Here is a 20,957-nt window from a genome sequence, read left to right on the forward strand (position 1 = left end):
TATAGATAGCCCTTTTTATAGCTTTAGGTTTAGCAACAGAAAAACAAATATTACGTTGAATGACCAAACTGTTACTATTGTGAAGCAGCGACAAGTTTACGGATCTAAGCACTAAAATCAGGGGTTCGATTTCTCTCGGTCGGCGAAGCAACCATCCTGATGTGACTCTTGTGAAACCTCTCACACGTATCCTCCTGTAAGTTTCTATGTGTCATATTTTGTACATTTTGTTGTCGCTGTGTTTTATTTGGGTTTTCATCCTCACTTTTTTGAGTGGTACATGTTTTCCTTTTTCCGTGTAGTTAATCGCTGCTAAAAGGATGAATAATTAATTTCTTTTTTGCATGATGATACGATGTGACACAAATTATTTTCTGATGTTTTGGAAATAAATGTTTTGATTCCTTAAGATAAAAATGGGAGCATATATAAATTGCACTATTGCAAAATAATAATAAAAACTAACGAACTAAAGAAGGAGGGAGTGTTGTATGCTGACATCGCTGGAGTTTTGAGAAGGTTAAAGGATACTTTTGATTGCGAAAAATCGGACTTCAGTATATTCTATGGTTAAGGTACTCGACTTGTAATCCGAGGGTCGCGGATACAAATCCCCATCGCACCAAACATGCTTGCCCTTTCATCCGTGGGGCGTTAAAAGTGACGGTCAATCCCACTTTTCGTTGGTAAAAGAATAACCCAAGAGTTTGCGGTGGGTAGTGATGACTAGCTGCCTTCCCTCTAGTCTTACACTGCTAAATTAGAAACGGCTAGTGCAGATAGCCCTCGTGTAGCTATGCGCGAAATTCAAAACAAACAAAAAACCATTACTGAAGAAAAGCGAAAGGACGAAAGCGTTTTACTGAACAGCAAAATATTGAGTTTTCATTTTAATCCGCAAGTTATGTTTGGATATTTAAAAAAAAAAAACGAAAACTGTTCTCTCTAGGAATTCCGTAACCTACCTAGAAAGGTCTTAATGTTCATACACTCCAGGTTGGTAAGCCTTATTAGCTTTGGACATAAAATGTGGTTCATATTAACATCGATATAACACAAAGAAGGATAACGAGACTTGTGAGAACATAAGACAAGAATAAGAATACACAAGTCCCAGAACAAAACGCATTTTATGACTAGTAGTTCCTGGTTTAGCTCCAATGCCATAAAATGTCAAAAAATAGAACCGTATTTAATCCCAATACTACAGAATGTCTAGAAAAGCATCAGTTTTAGCCCCAATGCAACAAATTGTGTGCAAAAGTACCGGGTTCAGCGCCAGTACCCCAAAATATCTGTAAAAGTACCAGGTTTAGTCGCTCCAATAACAGAAGAGTGGCGTAGGAAGCGCGGGGGGGGGGGGGGCTTGCCCCCACATTTTATGCTGTCCCAGTAAAAAATGCACCAAATTAGGAAAATTACTCTTAGGAAAGGTGGGTGCATGTATAAAAACTAATCCATAACACAAAAGCTTCCAGGGTCCTAAGGTGAGCCTCAAATCCCAGCCGTAATGGGTGCGCTTGAAGCACACATTCCCTCGCTTCGCTTCATCAAATAAACTTTGCCCCTCTGCTCACGTAGTCCCTCTTCATTTTATTCCTACAACTCTAAGAAAAAGTCTGCAAAAATATTAGGTTTAGCTCCAATACACAAAATATATGTAAAAGTGCTCGGTTTAGCCCTAATACCAAAGATATTTACAAAAGTGACAGGTGTAGCTCTAATAGTAGAAATTATCTGCAAAAGTTCTTATGTTTAGCTCTAATAATAAAATTATCTACAGAAATGCCAGGTTTACCTCCAGTAACATAAATATCTATATAGTGTGTAAGACGTAATGCGTCATCTCTTTGTGTGGTTTCTGTAGCAATTATATTTTTAAATATAAGAAACTAAATATATTTTGCGTTTATTAAAGCACTATAAGCAAACAGAAACACAACGATATCACTACATAGGCGAAAAGCTATGAATTGACAGAAAGAAATTAGAGAGATAAACAGATAGACAACTGAGACGAAACTTATTGCTAAACAAGCTACTTTGTTCATTTATTTGTTTTAGATTGGGGACATTTACTATGACCACCGCAAGGAATAGAACCCCGGTTTTTTGGTTTACGTTCGTAAACAAGATTAACTTAGAAACGCAGTATTTACTTCAATAGACATTGTTCACACCTTAGTTGTCTAATATTTTTGTATCACCCTGTTGATATTTAAAATAATCAGGATAGGTAGACACGCTCGTTTCCTGGAAAGCGTCTCTGGTGTTAGGCTCGTGCTCGACAGCATATTTTACGATTCGGGGAAAATCGAAGTTCATTCACCTTTTCAAGGACGTAAAGATTGCATCGACCAGTTTTTGGCTTTAATTACGACCTGGTTTATCAGTTCAATTTTAGATTAGTACAAAGTGCGTATTCAATTAAAGGACGAATAATCCGAAAAGTGAATTTTATCCAAGTAGAAAAGTATTATCATATACTGAACACGCACTATGTTTATATGTATACTACATATAGCACAAAGTCCACTCTCTTCGTACGCACTAGAAATATGTTTTCTTACGTCTAGGGTAATGAATGCATACGAGATTAGTCCACGGAAGTTTACGGCAAAAACATCAAAAGCAAACGATTTGAAAATAACCATAAAATAATATGGCAGTGTTTTATTTTTGAGAATACATGTATCTGTTGACGCAAGAAGACTGTTCGTTTCTTGTTAAACGTAAAGCTACACATTGTGCTATCTGTGTTGTGCCCTCGGCCGATATCAAAACTCGATTTTTAGCGTTGTCAGCCGCTAGATTTATCGCTAAGCCATCAAGGTAACTTGTTCGCTCTAAAGAAACTTGATAATCTAGAAGTATTGATGTTTTTGTCTTCTACAACAACTTAGCAACCCACCGTTAGGCTTAAACAACGTCTTAGCAATCCACTGTTAGGCCTAAACAACATCTTAGTAGATTCCAAATATATAACCGAAAAAGCTTAATACAATTACGCTTGGAACAGAAAAAAATATGTTTTTCTTCATATTGAATTAAAAGTGGTGAAAGTTTAGACAGCAACTTTAACATAATCCATTACAGTCCCGCACTTAACTCGTACAAAACGGTTTTGTGGTTTATATTACAGCATTTAATACACATCTGTAGATAATTCAAAGGATATAATTACATGGCTGCTTCTAAATGAAGAAAGAAAGAGGCTCAGCACTTGCTTGTACAAGATACTGTAATTATCCTGTGCTCAGAATAACCATTTGCTTCAGTCTGTTTAAAGCACATACGCCCTAATCTTTTCTATAATGACACAATAGTTGTCACAAGGCTTTGAAATGCAATGAGCGCAGTTCATTTTGTCAGGTAATTAGTTCTACTTAAATTGTGTGAGAATTACATGAAGCTCATGAATTCCTGTCTTGCTGATTATAAGTGGACATAACTAGCGACTGATCCTGGAGCACATGAAATTCTTGTACTGTTTCATACTTTCGTTTTTGTTAAAGTTTTAGTTTCAGCTCTCTAATACAGCCACAGAGTTATAAATGTTCTATATGAGATACACAGGTTACAGAGTTAGAATCATTGGTAGAAAAGGTTGTCTATGAAATCCTAGCACGTCATGTTCTACACAGGCTGTAGAGGTAAAACCAGAGAAGGAAAATGCTGTCTATGAAATACTCACGCGTCATGTTCCATACAGGTGATAGAAGTCGAATCAGAGAAGGAAAATGTTGTCTATGAAATAATCACACGTCATGTTCTACACAGGATATAGAGGTCAAATCACTGGTAAAAAATGTTGTCTATAGAGCACTCGTACATCAGGTTCCCTCTGACGGAGAAAGTCAGAGACAGTCTTGTAACGTATGTTTTTACATGTCATAATAATTCGGTTACCTTAAGCCTTTGCTTCGAAACTGGGTGTATTATGTATCCACAGTTTCGTTACTAACCTTTATATAGTTCGGTTCAGTATCTTATGATGGAGTTATGATAGATCAGGAATCCTACAATTCAAGAACAGCCCCCCTCCCCTAGTGGCATAGCGGTATGCCTACGGACTTTTAACGCTAGAAGCCTGGTTTCGATACCGGTAGTAGGCATAGCATAGATAGACCATTGCGTAGCTTTGTGCTTAACTAAAAGCAAACAAAAAATCAGAAATAACCATTTCCAATTTCAACGACATCATATCTCAAATCCTACGCCTTTCGATCCGCAGTCGGACACACTAAACACTAGACTACGCATTCAAGAGAGGCTATTTGTTATTGGTTCTAACCCCTGAATGAAGCCAGATAGAACCTTTTCCGAGACATAACGCATGTTAAATTTTAATTTAAATTACGAATGAAAATGTTAGTCTTTTTCTCGAAGACCGACTTCATAAACTCCAGCTTGTTTGTTTTTTTCGCTAAGCGTTCGTATTGTGATTATATTGTTAGGTACAATATAGTTCTCATGATATTTATGATAGTTAACCCTCACGGCCTTTGAATTATAACTATAAAGAAAACTGTCACTTTTTAAAAGAAAATCCTGGATATGTTAAACCTACATCTACAACGTTTTTACGTTACAAACAGATCAACGTCATTAACCTGTCTGAAAATGACATTTGATAAATTAATTCAGTCGCTTTAAGTGACCTGAAAAAAAGAAAAAGCGTTACATATAACAGCATTTCTGTATAATACCGAGAGTTAAGGAATTAATTAGCTTGGTTAATCGGTTAGGTAAGTGTTAGAATAGTTCTGGAGATTTATTCATGTAAATTATTTTGATCACATGCTTGTAATATACACAAGTCAATATTTCTCATCCTAGTTATTGAAATTAAAACATTTCACGTTGGAAATATATCTGTAGTTTTCAGGAACATACGTGGTTTTTCTTGTATGATCGAACTCAATGAACTGAAGGATTGCTGTTGCCATGGAAACACAATGTCTGCATAACCATAAAGCTCCTTTTTTATGTAAAATGGCGGAAGAGTTACAATTAGTTTGATTTCTCAAGCAAATTACGATTAAAGTTAATTAAGATACTGAGAATCTATCTCTTCTACGTTCAAGATAGTTTATGCTAAAGGACGTTTTTGTTGTTTTGTTTTGCCAATCAGTTATTATTGTAATAGTTAAAGTACATAACAATATCCGTTAAAACCTTTTTGCAATATATCATATGATGTTATTTTAATCGTAAATAATATAAAATCCAGTATTGATTTGTTTGTTTTGAATTTCGCGCAAAGCTACTCGAGGGCTATCTGCGCTAGCCGTCCCTAATTTAGCAGTGTAAGACTAGAGGGAAGACAGCTAGTCATCACTACCCACCGCCAATTCTTGGTCTACTCTTTTACCAATGAATAGTGGGATTGACCGTCACATTATAACGCCCCCATGGATGAAAGGGCGAGCATATTTGGTGCGACCGGGATTCGAACCAGCGCCCCTCGGATTACGAGTCGAACGCCTTAACACACTTGGCCATGCCGGGCATCTTGTCTTTAAACCATAAATTTCGATGGTGACTTTCATCATAAAAATCACACACAGCTGATTTAAAACGAGCCGGAACCAATGTAAACGTTTAGGACAAGACAAAAGCAAAGGATAGGCAAATGTATTCGGCACCTGTCCTATGAAAGTGAGTTTTCTCAAAGCATTACCGTTTCCTTCCTCAACAAACTCTACGATACTTGGATTTACAGATTATATCCACCAGGTGGCCCCGATCACGAGATGTTTGTCCAATGTTTGTTGCTTTCATTATTCTCTTCAACGACGTCATCAGCTTTGATCTTCTGTCAGCTTCCGGACCGTCCAGACAGTTTTCTTTGCCTCCGAGTCCTCCATATATTTCTCTTTATCTTCTCTCTACGTCCTGGTCCTTGAGATATTTCTCTTGATCATCTCTCTGTCTCCAGACCCTCCAGACATTTCTCCAAAATCTAGACTTCAAATCTGCTATTGTGAAACAGTCGATCGATCTCTCTAAATTTATTAAATTCAATATCAGTAAACAATGTATAGCGAGGAGAACGAAGGGAGATGCCCCCAGTGGCTCAGCGGTATGTCTGCGGACTTACAACGCTAAAAACCGGGTTTCGATATTCGTGGTGGGCAGAACACAGATAGTCCATTGAGTAGCTTTGTGCTTACTTCAAAACAACAATAACAAAGAAGGGAGATATTAACACCCCTAAACACCTCCGTTTGGGAAAGTTTATCTTCTTTAAAACTAAATCCCTGTAAATCATTTTTATTCTTACCGAAACCAAAGCAAAAGTTTAAAACGACACTAAACCAAAGCAAGATTAGACTGAATTAAAATAAAAACCTACGACAATCCTGAGCCAAGACAAAAGTTTACGGTAAGGATGAACCAAGACACAAGTTTAGGACAAGACTGATCCGAGCGGTAAGTTTACCGATTTACAAAGCTAAAGTCCAAGGTTCGAATCGCCACGGTGAAAAAAAATCGTAGATAAGTCACTATTAAGTCTACACTCTAAAACAATGGCATCATTCTACAGACATCACGATCGATGTAGAAAAGCGACATCTGTCCTAATTGTTCTGGAATATAAACACAAAGATTCCAGAAAGTTTTAATGGACTTTGAACGCTATTTCAAGTGACCACATTGGCGAGGTTGGAATCCTGACTCACTCGAATCTGTAGTTTTATGAGTTTCCACTACATTCTTAACAACTCGGTTGTTTTCAAAACCAATGGACGAGAAAACACGATATTTAGAAGAAAGACGGTTTGACAGTATCGTGTGACACAAGTTCATGAGCGAGGACCAAGTCATCCGTCTTATTTCATCCAATGCGCCTCTAGAAAACTTTGGTAAGTTTGTTTGCTTGTTTTTTTGTTTTTGTTTGGAATTACGCCCAAAGCTATACGATGGGCTATTTGTGCTGTGCCCATCATGGGTATCGGAACCCGGTTCAAGAAGTGCGAAGTGGGGGGACGTCTTGGGTAAGCTCTATCTATTTTAATAATAAACAAACAAAGATTTTCACAATCTTGCATAAATATTGAGTTCTACCTCAATTAATACATGTATTGCTCTACTCAGTCGCACAAAATAACACTTATTAAATCTTTATAGAGTATGATATATTTTCCTTAAGTAGTCTAACATTAGGCTAACATGGTACAATTGTGAACTTGTAGAGACGAGTACATAGCTTCAATAATTAACACTAATTCCCTCATTCACTTTGACGTTCATTCATGGTGGGTAGAGCTTATTTTGAATTTCGCACAAAGCTACACGACGGTACCTGCGTTAGCCGTCCCTAATTTAACAGGGTAAGACTGTGCAATAAAATAGTTTACAGCAATAGTATTTTAACTATGCTTTGTATTAGAAGAAGGGTTAACGACAATAGTTGTTGCCGTATATAGTTGTTAATATAAATACATTTATAAATAATTATACGATTTCGTACACCCAAAGAACAGCAATAAGTTTAACAGTATAGTAGTAATGTATAAATAAAGCTTTACCAACAGAAAGCTGTTTCTCCGATTACATTAGAAAACACTGCTGGTTGCAGATGTAGAAACACACACAACGTTCTCGTGCGCTTGGAGTTTCGACTGTGAAACAAAGTTCGCTCGGTGTTCAAGGCCACGTAGTGTTCTTACTAAAGTTACAATGATTCTATATCAATCTTTCGGTTCTTACTGATGTTCTTGGAAAGTCAAGGGACTACTGAGGTTTTCCCCTGCTTCTCGTAATAAAACAAAAATAACACGGTAATTTATCATTTTGAACCAATACGGAGAGCGAAGTAGTTCAGAAGACAGGTCTTATTCTTCGACAGTTTAAATTCCGGTCCTTTAATATATTACATACTTGTTACTGAACACTTTAAATCTCTAATTCTTAGGGAAAAACTTGCGTTTTAGAATGGTATAATTCTGGTTCTTAGATAAAGAAAGACTGGTTCTAGTTAACTAAAAGTTTCTGATTTTGATGTGTGATTTTAGATCACTAGGACAGAATTTTAGTTTCACCAACCGTTGACACGTTTACTTATAAAATCAGAATTTTTATGTAGCCAACGTTGGTATATTTACTTATAAAGACATAACTTTAGCATCACCAACCGTTGACATGTTTACTTATAAAGGTATACCTTGTCCTATTTTTAAAGTTTACTAAATACAACTTTATAAAAAGACGACTTTTGTTTGGGTTTATATTCATTGCGTTATACAATACAACTTTTATTTTGTGTTTATGTTAATAATGTTAGACGATACGAATTTTGTTTTGTGTTTATTTTGTTGCATTTCGCTCACAGCTGTGCGAGGGTTACATGTGCCAGACATCCCTAACTCTGAAGTGACAGACGAGGAATAATACTGTATAGTGCAGTAAATATAGAGTTACTCCCTCTAATTGTTCTTCCTCCCAATCTGCCGTTAAGTTCATTTTCTATACACTGGATACTTGGTGTTTAAAAATGGAAACAATAATGGTAGTAACAAATATACACAACAATAAATAATAATAAGATATAAAGGGGTGGTGGTGGTAGCGAGCCAGTAAGTTTGTGTTCCAGTGTGTGTATGTGTGTTATGACGTCATCTAAACAGAAAATCCTCCGAGATAAAGATCTTTTTCAAATGCTTTACTTACAATAAAATATATAGACTACAGAGATAGGCATATGCATATATGAGTTTTGCAAGCTGGTTTGGAAATATACACAAAGTTACACAATGGACTACCTGTGCTCTGCCCACCACGGGTATCGAAACCCAGTTTCTGGCGGTGCGAGTCTGCAGATATACCACTTTGCCACTGAGGACGAGTTTTGTAAGAAAAACACCTAGTCTGTATCCCTTCTTTTAGTGTACGATATTTCATTTGACACAATACAGAGAATTACTCTGGTACAATTAACCTTTCCATTGGCTTAGGCAATACAGTTTCCCCCAGATTGTTGTAAATGTTTTTATAATGAAATGACAGATATATTGTATTTCTCCAAAAGTATCAAATAATGTTGACTGTGTTGTAGTTTTTTATTAAATTTACCCAAAACTACTCAATTCAATTTAAAAAACAGATTTTATGTCAATTAAAAGGTTAACAAACTTTTGTAGCCTCCTGGTGTCCCGGCGGTTAGTCTGAAGACATAGCGTTAAAAACTGGGTTTGGGACTCTTTAGAACACAGCTCAGGCAGCCAATCGCATTGCTTTGCGCTCAAGCAAATAATAAAGAGACAAATTTTCGCTTTCGGCAGTTAGACAACGCTTAGTGAGCTTCATAAAGTAAATGATTGTTTTGAATGTTAACCATTAGCTTAGCATTTGTTTTTTGTGTGAGCGCCTTCTCCTAGCGAAGCCTTGATAATAATCAATTGCATATTACAGGACAACAGTGTTAGGCTTACTGTATAAAAATACAGTGACTAATAATGTTGCAATAGTACAGTCCTTTGCTCATCACCATAACCTAAGACGGTATTGGTGTTTGGATAACACGAGACATACTATCACAGTAAAATCTCATTATTATTCATTGCTTACGTTCCACCACTAGATGAGGCCTGCTTTAGTCATTTGCTTTACTCTTTCAAGCAGCATTGTGAATACAGCGAAACTAGTCTACTGCAATGGAAGTAGGAATTCAAAGAAGAGATTAGGCCTCTGCGTCACTGAAGTTTACGTTTTGTTTAATAAGAGAGATTAATAACCTACTGTTTTACAATAAATATAACTGACTGTTTTCAAAGTGTTAGCCAACTATGATTAACTACACTGATGAAAGTGAAAAATTAGTCGACTGAATAATATAACGGTGTTTGCTGTAATTTATCTTTATTATGGGACAATTCAATATCTGATATTTTTATTAACGTTGTTAGAATTTGGTAAGATCGTTCAAACGAGTGACTTTTATAACGGCAGCAAGCGAACTTAAAATATGTCTACAAATTACAAAGGTCGTATTCCCTATTGGGACAGCAGCAAGTTTACAAACTTTCAACAGTAGAGTCCGAGGCTCGATTCCAGCGATAAAACAAAGAAAGTTCGTTTATTTTCGTTCACGTTTCACTAATGAGCTCAAGACAAGCGGTGTTGTCCAATTTGTCCCCTGACCATGGGTCAGCGGTAAACTGTAAGCAAAATTAATAGTCTGTTATTAAAGTTTAAAAGTATATACTGTTAATGGCAATGTTTAACTTCATCTTACTAAAGTCTGGCATTAACATTCGTAACCTTTGAATACAAGTCACGCGCTTACGTAACAGCACATGAAATGTAAAGAGATCGTGGCGAAACAAAAGGTCACGACCCCAAGGCTGGAGTAAAATACCGCTAAATATGACAACACTTTAGAATGACATTCCTTCCATTAAACTGTATTTTTTGTTAGTTTTATTTTCAAGTACCTAAGTAGTTGCAATGAAATTAGACTATATGTATATATCTACTAGTTTCTATGAGGTTCAATAACACGTTTCCATTATCAATTGTGATGTTGATATCTAAGATATTATGTAGTCCAATATTCGCATGAGCACGAACGAACTAACGTAGTTAAAGCCCTTGCTTTCTCAACTCTCGGTATTTGCAGAAACGATCACGTTCATCTATTCGTGGACTTCGTCTTATATTAATCATTCAGTCTCTAACTTCTCGCGTTACTGCAGTGATCCAAACGACTCTTCTCAAATAGTACAACTTATAGCTCATTGATATTTAAAGACGAAATGGTTTACTGACGAATAAGAGATAGACATATTGATTTCAAACTGTGCACACGCTGCTTCGTTTAACTAAAGAGTTCTTAAAAAAGAAAATATGTTTAGATAACTACTTCTCACAAAGAACCTAGCTTTCAATAGGATGGTGCTTTTTCATTAGCTATTACTATACAACACCAGACAACCACGTTCAGGGTATCAGCGCTTACGAACAAAAATCGCTTCCCAAAATTGTTCGTTTGTTGTTGTTTTTTTTTGTAAAAGGGTATTCTAATTGTATACGTTAAGTGACGTAGTACTGTCAGATAATCCTAGTATTGCCAAACAATCCTGGTACTGTCAGATATCTTTAGTATTGTCAGACAACCCTGGTACTGTTAGATAACCCTAGCATTGCCAGTCAATCCTGTACTGTCAGATAACTCTAGTATTGTCAGACAACCCTGGTACTGTTAGATAACCCTAGTATTGTCAAGAAACTCCAATGTGACAGTGGTAAGTTTACAGAATTGTAATGCTAAAATCAGAAGTTCGATTCGCTTCGGTGGAGAGATCACAAATATCGCATTGTGCAGAGTTTTGCTAAAAACAAGAAGCACTGACAAAGAGACTTCGTAATGTACGTAGTTTGTGTTTCATGCCTAACATAGATAAACTTTCCAGTCCTGTAGAGTCATTAACATTTACCAGCTACAAAATTAGAATAAACCAATTAAGGTGGATCTTTTATCTAATTTCATGTTATCTACGTGATAGATTAGATTTAGAGTCCGTTGTAGCTGTATTCTACCTTACCGTTTCATTTCATCTTATCTACGTGATAGATAAGGTTTAGAGTCCGTTGTAGCCGTATTCTACCTTACCAATAAATTCATGTTATCTACGTGATATATTAGGTTTAGAGTCCAATGTAGCTGTAATCTACCTTACCAACTATAATTCGCCTTTTTTGTATTCTTTTTCTGTAAATGCATAAGTGCACGTAAGTGTGCATATTTCTTGGCCACTAATATTCTCATTCGAAATGCTTATCATGCGTACTAAGTGCTTGCGCTCGATGAGTGGATTATATCTAGAAACATGAAGATATTTCGGATGATGTGTATCAAACAGGACCATGAAAAATAGATACATCTTATTAATGCAGGACAAATTTAAAAGATGCCAACCCGTACTGTTAAAGATAGAGCGAAACGTGTTAATTTTTGATATCAGTAATAAAGTGATGCCGCAATGTTGTCAAATGAGATGATGTTAAAAGATGTTCAGCTTTCTTACACAGAATTGGGTAGCAGGATGCAAAAACTTTCGTTATTAGAATGATGTCCAAAGATGTCAAATTCTTTTGCAGACGATGATCTGACAAGATGCAAAAACTTTGTCCTGTCCAATAGAATGGTTCCAAAAATGTTATATTCATTCTTATAGTATAAAGTTAGAATATCCTAAGATTTTGTCAATTGGGATGACGTCAAAATATGTTAAACCCTCTTGTAGACGATGATGTTGCAAGATGCAAAACTTTTATCCAATAGAATGGTGTCATAAAATGGCAAACTTTTGTCAATATTTAGATCTTGCTATTATACAGATCAATTCATTTCTTGATTAAGGTGAAAGCTTTTCTTTAATTATTACACTACGACTAGATAAAAAATTAAGAATTCAGTGTGGTTGCTACTTCAGCACTTTTGTTAATTATGTGGAAGCACTTTAGTAAATACACTTTTATTAAGTACTAAATTCTGAAATCGATATTGCGGCTTTCCACAGGGAAACTCTCAGATTAAAACGATAATACTGTCATAATGGCAATGCTGTCCAGAGATTTTGCGGTAACAACACTGTTGAGCAAACAATATACAATACAACAGTGAGAACATTATAGTTCAGGCACTTTACAATGTATCAGTAAATTTGGTATTGTTCAAATAATTTGTTGTTTGTCAGTGATGACAGCATCGTTCACTTAATTTATAATATATCAGTGATGAGACTCCTTTACAGATAATTGAGAATATATTAGAAATGAAAGTACTGGGCAGTGATCTTAACAGACGGGCGTGACCCCGTTGTTAGCATGCTGGACTGCGAATCTTAAGGTACATGGATCATGTATCGTTACCACAAAAATATGATTTGTCCTGTGCTACGGGTACGTTAAAAGAGTGATGGCCAAATTGCGCCTTTCAGTTGACGAAGTCCAAGATGGGTGCTGTTAATTAACTAATTTCCCTGTGTTACCAGGTCAAAATAGGGGCGATTAGGGCTCCGGTGTGTCAAATGTAACGTAAGGTTTGAATTTTTAACACCACTAAATACCGGAATTCGATTCCATCCGTTACCCACCGGCCTGACATAGCCAGATGGTTAAGGCACTCGACTCGCAATCTGAGGATTCGAATTCCCGTCACACCACACATGCTCGCCCTTTCATCCGTGGGGCGTTATTATGTGACGGTCAATCACACTTTTCGTTGGTAAAAGAATAGCCTAAGAGTTTGCGGTGGATGGTGATGACTAGCTAACTCCCCTCTAGTCTTACACTGGAAAATTAGGGACGGCTAGCGCAAAAAAACATTCTTGTAGCTTTGTGCGTAATTCAAAACAAACCAAACTGTTAGCACAACAGATAGCCAATGTGGCTTTTTGCGCAGATACCCATATATAGCTGAAATTTTATATATATATATATATACATACAGTGAGCATTCTAATATCACGTTTTAATTTTTTTTACTTTCTATGAAATACTATAAAGCTTTTTTGAATGTCAAGTCAGATGTCCACACGACATAGAATGAATACCGAAAAGTTTCAAGGTTTAAAACTAAACGTTTCGTAGGTCGAGTCTTTGTTTAATTTACTGTTTGTTTGAACTAAAGCACAAAGATACGCAATAAACCATCTGTGCTCTGTCCAATACGGGTATTGAAACTGGATTTCTAGCGATGTACGCAGATGTACGGTTGTGCCATTGGGTGTAACTTAAGGAGCTGAATACTAAAGACATCTCTCGAATATGAATTTGTATTTTTATGAAACAGAATTCCCCAAAAAATGTTTTGGTTTCCCAAGGACCTCAACAGTCTAATAATCTAAGCCTAAATATCTCTTTCTGGATCGTTTCACATTACGTCTACATCTCTGTACCTCTTCTTGTTGCACAATCAATAACAGTGTTTTTTGCGCCATAAGAAGTGGTTCTTCACCTGAAAAAACAACTTTTCGATGTGTTAAAGATTCTCACCGTCTGCTGACCCCCTTTAAGAGTGTTATTATTAAATGTCGAAAAACTCCAGTTGATAAAAGACTCGAAGATTCTTTAGATACTTGTTAGGTTGTTTCTAATATAACGCAATCGTTATCGTTTCCAATAAACATCGATTGTTACAGAAACTGCTACAGTCTTCTCATATATATACACACACCATATTTAAATTCGTTTTAGCGAAAGCTGTGAGACACTTAGATAATTCGGACACGTGGGTATCAGATATCTCATAATTTGTACCTGCAATATAATAATGATAATTTATTAAATACACCTAGATGATGCGTTTCTTTGTTTTAGAGTTTTTGCGCAAACTGCGCAATGGCGATCTATATATAGTTGTCCCTAATTGTGAACTAAGAGAATAAACTGTAAGCAGCAATTCAAAAGCACCCGACGCCACCTCTTGGACTACTCTTGTCTAATCAGACATCAGAACTCGTTTGCCAATCTTACAGTTCTCCCATGGCTGTAAAATCGGGAGTGCATTTTTGCCGCAACAGGTCGCGAGCCATAAATCCTAATGCACGCTAACCCCTCAGCTCCATGTGATGTGACTAAAACGTATGTGTAAGAAATCTAGATATTCACTGGCTGTTTTCATGTTCAACATGTTTTGGAAAATTTCTTCTTTTTTTTCCATATACCGAAAATGGAGAACAAGCTAATGATATTAATACGACCGTTGGAGATCAACGGCTTTCTGAAAATAGCTTATACTAATCAATAAATAATGTGAAATACTCATAGGTGGCTCCGAATTCCAGAGAGTTTGTTTGTTGAATTTCGTGCAAAGATATTCAAGAGCTATCTACGCTAGCCGTCCATAATTTTCAAGCGGTACATTCGAGAGAAGGTAGCTGATCAACAGTAACCACCCCCAACTCTTGTGTTACTTTATCAACGAATAGTGAGATTGACCGTCACATTATAACACACTCGCGGCTGATAAAGCAAGTACATTGAGGGATGTGATTTGAACCCGCAACTCTTACAATACGAATCGAATGCCCTAGCCTCTAGGCCACAATTCCAGAGAAAAAAGAAGAGATATACGTAATAAAGATGAAGTGTTTTTAGAATTTTTATTTATTTTTTCTAATTATTAAAACATCGATAAAGAGTAACTTACACTCTGTGCTGAGTACATTCTTTTCATTACATTGTGTTTATGAAAGAAATCGTATATGTATTTTCAGAACTTTTACGTGCCACATAAAATTTATCGGTTTATTTTGTTTGTTTTTTTTAATTTCGCGCAAAGCTCACGAGGGCTATCTGCGCTAGCCGTCCCTAATTTAACAGTGTAAGACTAGAGGGAAGGCAGCTAGTTATCACCACCGAACGCGAACTCTTGGACTACTCTTTTACCAACGAATACTGGGATTGACCGTCACATTATAACGCCCCCACGACTGAAAGGTAAAGTATGTTTGGTGCGACGGAGATTCGAACCCGGGACCCACCCAAATTATCGGAGAAGACTTAACAACCTCCAATGGCTCAGCGGCAAGTCTACAAGTTTACGATTCTAACAATCGGGTGTCGATACCTGTAGTGGGTAGAGCCAACCATACAAGACCCTGATCTCTTTGTAGCCATTACAAATATTAAACTCTAAATCTTATAAACCAAAGAGATGAGTGACATATTTAATAAAAGAAATTGTTAAAAACATTACATATTACTGGAACTTATATAAGACCTTGCAGAAGAGATATGTCTTTATTGATTTCCTTCCCTAGACAGTCGTGCTTTAAATATAGTTGTTATTCTAATAGTTTAATAACAGATTCTCAGTTTAAGTATTGTTTGTTTTTAAATTTCGCGCAAAGCTACTCGAGGGCTATCTGCGCTAGCCGTCCCTAATTTAGCAGTGTAAGACTAGAGGGAAGGCAGCTAGTTATCACCACCCACCGCCAAATCTTGGGCTACTCTTTTACCAACGAATAGTGGGATTGACCGTCAAATTATAATGCCCCCACGGCTGAAAGTGCGAGCATGTTTGGTGCGACCGGGATTCGAATCCGCGACCCTCAGATTACGAGTCGAACGCCTTAACCCGCCTGGCCATGCCGGGTTTAACTAAAGAAGTACGTATGACGTTGGTTTCGATAACAAATGAATGAAATAAAAACATTGATCTCAGTAGATCAGCGTTATGAGATTAGGAATGAGTTGATAGGTAGTGTGTTGGACCGTAAATCCTAGAATCCATGGTTTACCACCCGTTTCAAAGAAGCTGTACTTTGGGGCCGTGGATGCGTTATAAGAATGACGGTCATACTCCACTATTCGATTAAAGTAGTCGCATTATGTACGTCATTTTTTTTGACAAATAAGGAACAACTAGTGCAGTACACTTCTTTTTGGCAAGTATGCGAAATAAGCAGCTTTACCCGAAACTGAGCAAAAGTCAAATAAATAACACTATGTAACAATTTTTTACTTTTTCCTATGCCTAAAGTAAACGGAAAAGATCTATTTTTCTCTTCAAACTTTGCTTTTGTGATCTGGGAAATGAAATTTTCAAATTTACCCGTTTTCCAGAACATTCCAAGTAGATTCAGATATCTTTGTCTAACAAAGTCGAATGCCGAGCTTTTGATATCTAAGTAGGATTGGTTAGATGAAAGTGTGCAAGTCGCAAGTCAGAGAAAGCGTCACCGACATTTTTCAAGCTTCTTCACTTGTCAGGATGAGCTCTGTTTCTGCCACAATGTGTCCAGCCTGTGCGAGTCAACTGGGATTGCCTGTAACCCGAACGAATGGTGCTTCTTCATTGATAGCACATCCAGAAGCCTCAAAGCTGTACTGCTCCATAACGGGAATAAGTATCCGTCTCTTCCCCTGGCTCATTCGTTGCACCTCAAAGAGGAATACAACAGCGTTAAGACCTTGCTAGAAGCCTTGAAGTATGATGAGTATGGCTGGGAGGTTATCGGAGACTTCAATATGGTGGCATTCCTGATGGGTCTCCAAGGAGGCTTTACTAAGTTTCCCTGTTATCTTTGTAAGGACGCCGCAGCACACTACAACAAGAAGCACTGGCCACAACGGACCGAGTTCTTTGTGGGGAGACACAATGTCAAGTGTGAGCCACTAATGGACCTCCAGAATGTTTCCATCATTGCACATAAAATTGGGTCTTATAAAATCATCTGTCACAGATCTTGATAAGGAGTCTGGAGCCTTCAAGTGTCTTCAAGACTTCTTCTCTAAGCTGTCTGAGGCAAAGGTCAAAGCTGGTGTCTTCGTTGGATCACTAATAAAGAAGATTCTGGAATGCACAGAATTCCTCAAGAAGCTCACAGTAGGAAGGAAAAATAAGCTTGGGGCAGTTTTGTCGCAGTGGTTCGGGACATCTTGGGCAATCACAAGACCGAAAATTATGTGGAACTGGTTGAGACTCTGGTGAAGAACTACGGCAAAATGGGCTGCAGGATGTCCCTGAAAGTCCATATCCTTGACGCTCATCTTGATAAAATCAAGGAGAACATGGGAGCATACTCAGAGGAGCAAGGGGAGCGCTTCCACCAAGATATACTGGACATTGAACGCCGCTACGAAAACATGATGGGAGACTGGGAGCTGATACGTGAAAGTGATTTACATTACAGTCGCAAACCTCGAAAAACTACTCACTTCTAAACATTTTTGTATAACTTTAGTATAAATACATGTAAATCTTGATTCATATGTTGTTTTATTCAGACTTTATATGAATGAAAATGTGCAAATTTGCCCGTTTTCAGTAGGTTAATTTCTAAATTTCATTATCTAGGTCACAAAAGCAAAGTTTGAAGGGAATAATGGTCATTTTCTGTACGTTTATAACGTAAGCAATTAAGAAATAACACACACTATCCAGGAACAAAATTTGTGTTACATAGTGTTCAATACGTAATTTTTGAATTATATATATGCTAAAAATGAAACTGTTAATAATAACACCAAAGTAAATACTTTTCAGTTATAATACACGAAAATTAGTGGGAGTTGTCTAGTCCAGTCGGAGTTGTGGCCATATTATAAGAATAGCAAGCAATCCATTTTTCTCATGAGAGGTGGGGGCTAATGACTGTGGACACTTCATGTGCCCACCATATTAAAAGTGGGATCAGCTATATCTCCCCCTTCCGTCTTCAAGTGGTTCCTTGGTTTATATGTCACGTAAGATGACTAACATAGGAAATTAAAATAGGAAACTAATTATCATTGGAGAAACTATGTTTCACAGCGTACGTGCTGTGTCCCCCTTGTGGAATCAAATTATGTTTCACAGCGTACGTACTGTGTCCCCCTTGTGGAATCAAACTATGTTTCACAGCATACGTGCTGTGTCCCCCTTGTGGAATCAAACTATGTTTCACAGCATACGTGCTGTCTCCCCCTTGTGGAATCAAACCCCTGATTTTAAGTATTATAACTCGGAAAACCTTCCGCTGTCCCACCGTGACCCAAAATACTAACTTTCAACACTATATACGAAAACTGTAACTTAAAGAATGAACATACTGTAGAAAGACAGCTGCATTTATCAAATTATCTTATTCTGAAATGTAACAGATTCGTATACAATATATATGTATATATTGCTTCAGTTAAATGTTGTTTCATAGTTGTTAATTATTACGTGTGTTTTCTTTTTCAAATTACTGATTTCTGTGGCTGGCCTTAACGTTCAGCCATCCGCTGCTAAGTGAAATGCTACCCGAGTTAAATCAACTCGTGATACAATTAAACCATAACAATTGACTTTGATTACTAAGTTCACTTCCAGATGTAATGAGGGTGTGGTATATAAACCTTTCCAGTTAAGGAGGTTTTGGCAGGCACCGCTTGTAACGATTTTAGGCTAGACGTGACGTCAAACGAACGAGGCATACCTTCCCCTTGTCTGGGTTCTATGGAATAAAATAGAATAGAAATTGTTGCGATGTAACTGAAAATTAAAAGATATTTTTACTTATTTGTGTTTGAAGAAACTGATCATATACGAATATATACACATATTTATGTGTTTCGCGCCCTACTTTCATCAAGAGTGCATTATAATGTCCATAAGTCTTAGTTTTTAACAAATTAACAATGATTAAAGTGCGCAATAAATATATTGAATTTGGTTTAAACACTAATTAAAGTGCACAATAAATATAACTATCTTGAATTTGATGAAACTTTATTAGAATGTACGGCATCTGCCTGTTGTGGAGGACGACGTTTCGAAAGTCTTCCGCCTTTCATCTCCACAACAGGCAGTTGCTGTTTATTCTACAAAGTTTCATCATGAATACTCTGCCTAAACAATCTATCAAAGAATCTTGAATTTGGTCTTAACACTAATTAAAGTGCGCAATAAATATAAATAAACAAAAAGAAAGATAAGGTTAAACCTTGGATTTAACGTGTTCTTTATATAAGGATATGATGATAATATCCGTCTCGTGCGTGGATAAAGTAGAGGTTAACTTGATTTAATTTTGTCTCCCAGTGACTCAGTGGTAGGTCAAAATACTTAACACTAAAAATCAGGTTTTGATACCCACGGTTGACAGAGTACAGAGAGTCCTTGCGCAGCTACGCGCTTAACATCAAAGAAACCACACTTTTACGTAATTTCCTGTATTTTATTTTTAGGAAGCGTCAACCAATAAAAAATTTGGACCCTAATTATCAAACGCTGAAACTTGGTAGAAAATGGCTGTATTTCTTACACGCTACGTTTATATATGATAAATTCCTTTACGTGTCATTGCTAACTGTTTCCTCGAACCCGTAAAATGAACGTGGATATATTTTATGACGTAATTTTAGTTACTCGCATGTGAAGAACAGCAGAACTTTGCAGTACGACTATTTTTGTACAGCGTAGTGAAGAACAAGAACATTGATTGATTTAAGCGTAATTTGCAGATAGCGTCTGAAAACTCACCTGCATTCTAGGTAAATTTTATTCTGAAGTTTCATAGGTGTATTCTCTATACATATCACATGATCAACCGTTATATTTGGAAGATAACCAAGTTCTAATCTCATTGATGTAGTATAACTTCTTAAAATAAGATTAAAATCTTAATAATTATATTCAGACGACATGACTAGTGTCAATTAATGTGATATTGATAGGGATCGAACGAAATGGTAAGTATTCAAATTGCACTGATGACCTCTGGTAATAAACAAAAAGCATCAGCAACAGCTTCGTACCACAAATAGTTAAATACTATGTGAGTAATGCCACCATACCTACAGCCACATAACTCTGAAGGTTATAATGCTAAAAACAAAATGGGTTCGGTGGGCGCAGCCAGGCATAGCTCATTGTGCAGCTATGGGTTTAACAATAACAAACACACCTATATTCCAGTTTTGTTCACCCCTCAACAAAAAAAAAAAAAATCCACCTTTCGAAGGCGTTTCCTGTTAGAGGGTTTTTATCATTTCATAAACACACCATTAATTGGATATCTCTCAGTGACGACTGTAACCCAACCTGGTGGACGAAACGCACAACGCATCCGTTTTTACGATATCAGCACACACGTTTTCTCTGGAAGCCTATAAAGGAGTAGGAAAGTATGACGGAATTATTTACTAGTTTTTATTGTGTGTGCCAGGACATTATAAGATCACTTGAGGGTCTACAGCCTGGGGTCTTACATTAGCGCAGCACGTAGATCCCCTTTTTTATCTCTTTCATTTTCAATCATTTAAAACGTATCTCTCTTTTAATGCTCATCCCCAGATCATTTAGCTGTGGTCTTGAGTGCTTATAAAGCTAGAATGCTAGGTTTGATTCCCACTACACACATAAAGCAGATAACTGAAACTAACTATTAGCGTGACGGGATTACTTCAGTTCATACCTGTTATATTTCTGTTATTTTGTTTTTTGCAATTTAATAATAAATTGTACTATACTCAGG

At 36.8% G+C, this 20,957-nt stretch overlaps 1 protein-coding gene across 3 annotated transcripts in view; it reads left to right on the top strand.

Moving 5' to 3' along the window:
- Positions 1-20,957, top strand: part of LOC143247295 (soma ferritin-like) — an 83,409-nt gene that overhangs the window by 10,820 nt on the left and 51,632 nt on the right. The window contains exon 1 of one of the 3 annotated variants that reach the window (XM_076495087.1): positions 6,676-6,869. The exons of the other annotated variants lie outside the window; for them this stretch is intronic. The gene's annotated coding sequence lies outside the window, so the exon portion shown is untranslated. Of the gene's footprint in view, positions 1-6,675; positions 6,870-20,957 lie in introns of those variants that run through there. 3 annotated transcript variants of the gene reach the window in all.

This window comes from Tachypleus tridentatus, chromosome 3, assembly GCF_004210375.1.
Source record: "Tachypleus tridentatus isolate NWPU-2018 chromosome 3, ASM421037v1, whole genome shotgun sequence".
Taxonomy (NCBI): domain Eukaryota; kingdom Metazoa; phylum Arthropoda; class Merostomata; order Xiphosura; family Limulidae; genus Tachypleus; species Tachypleus tridentatus.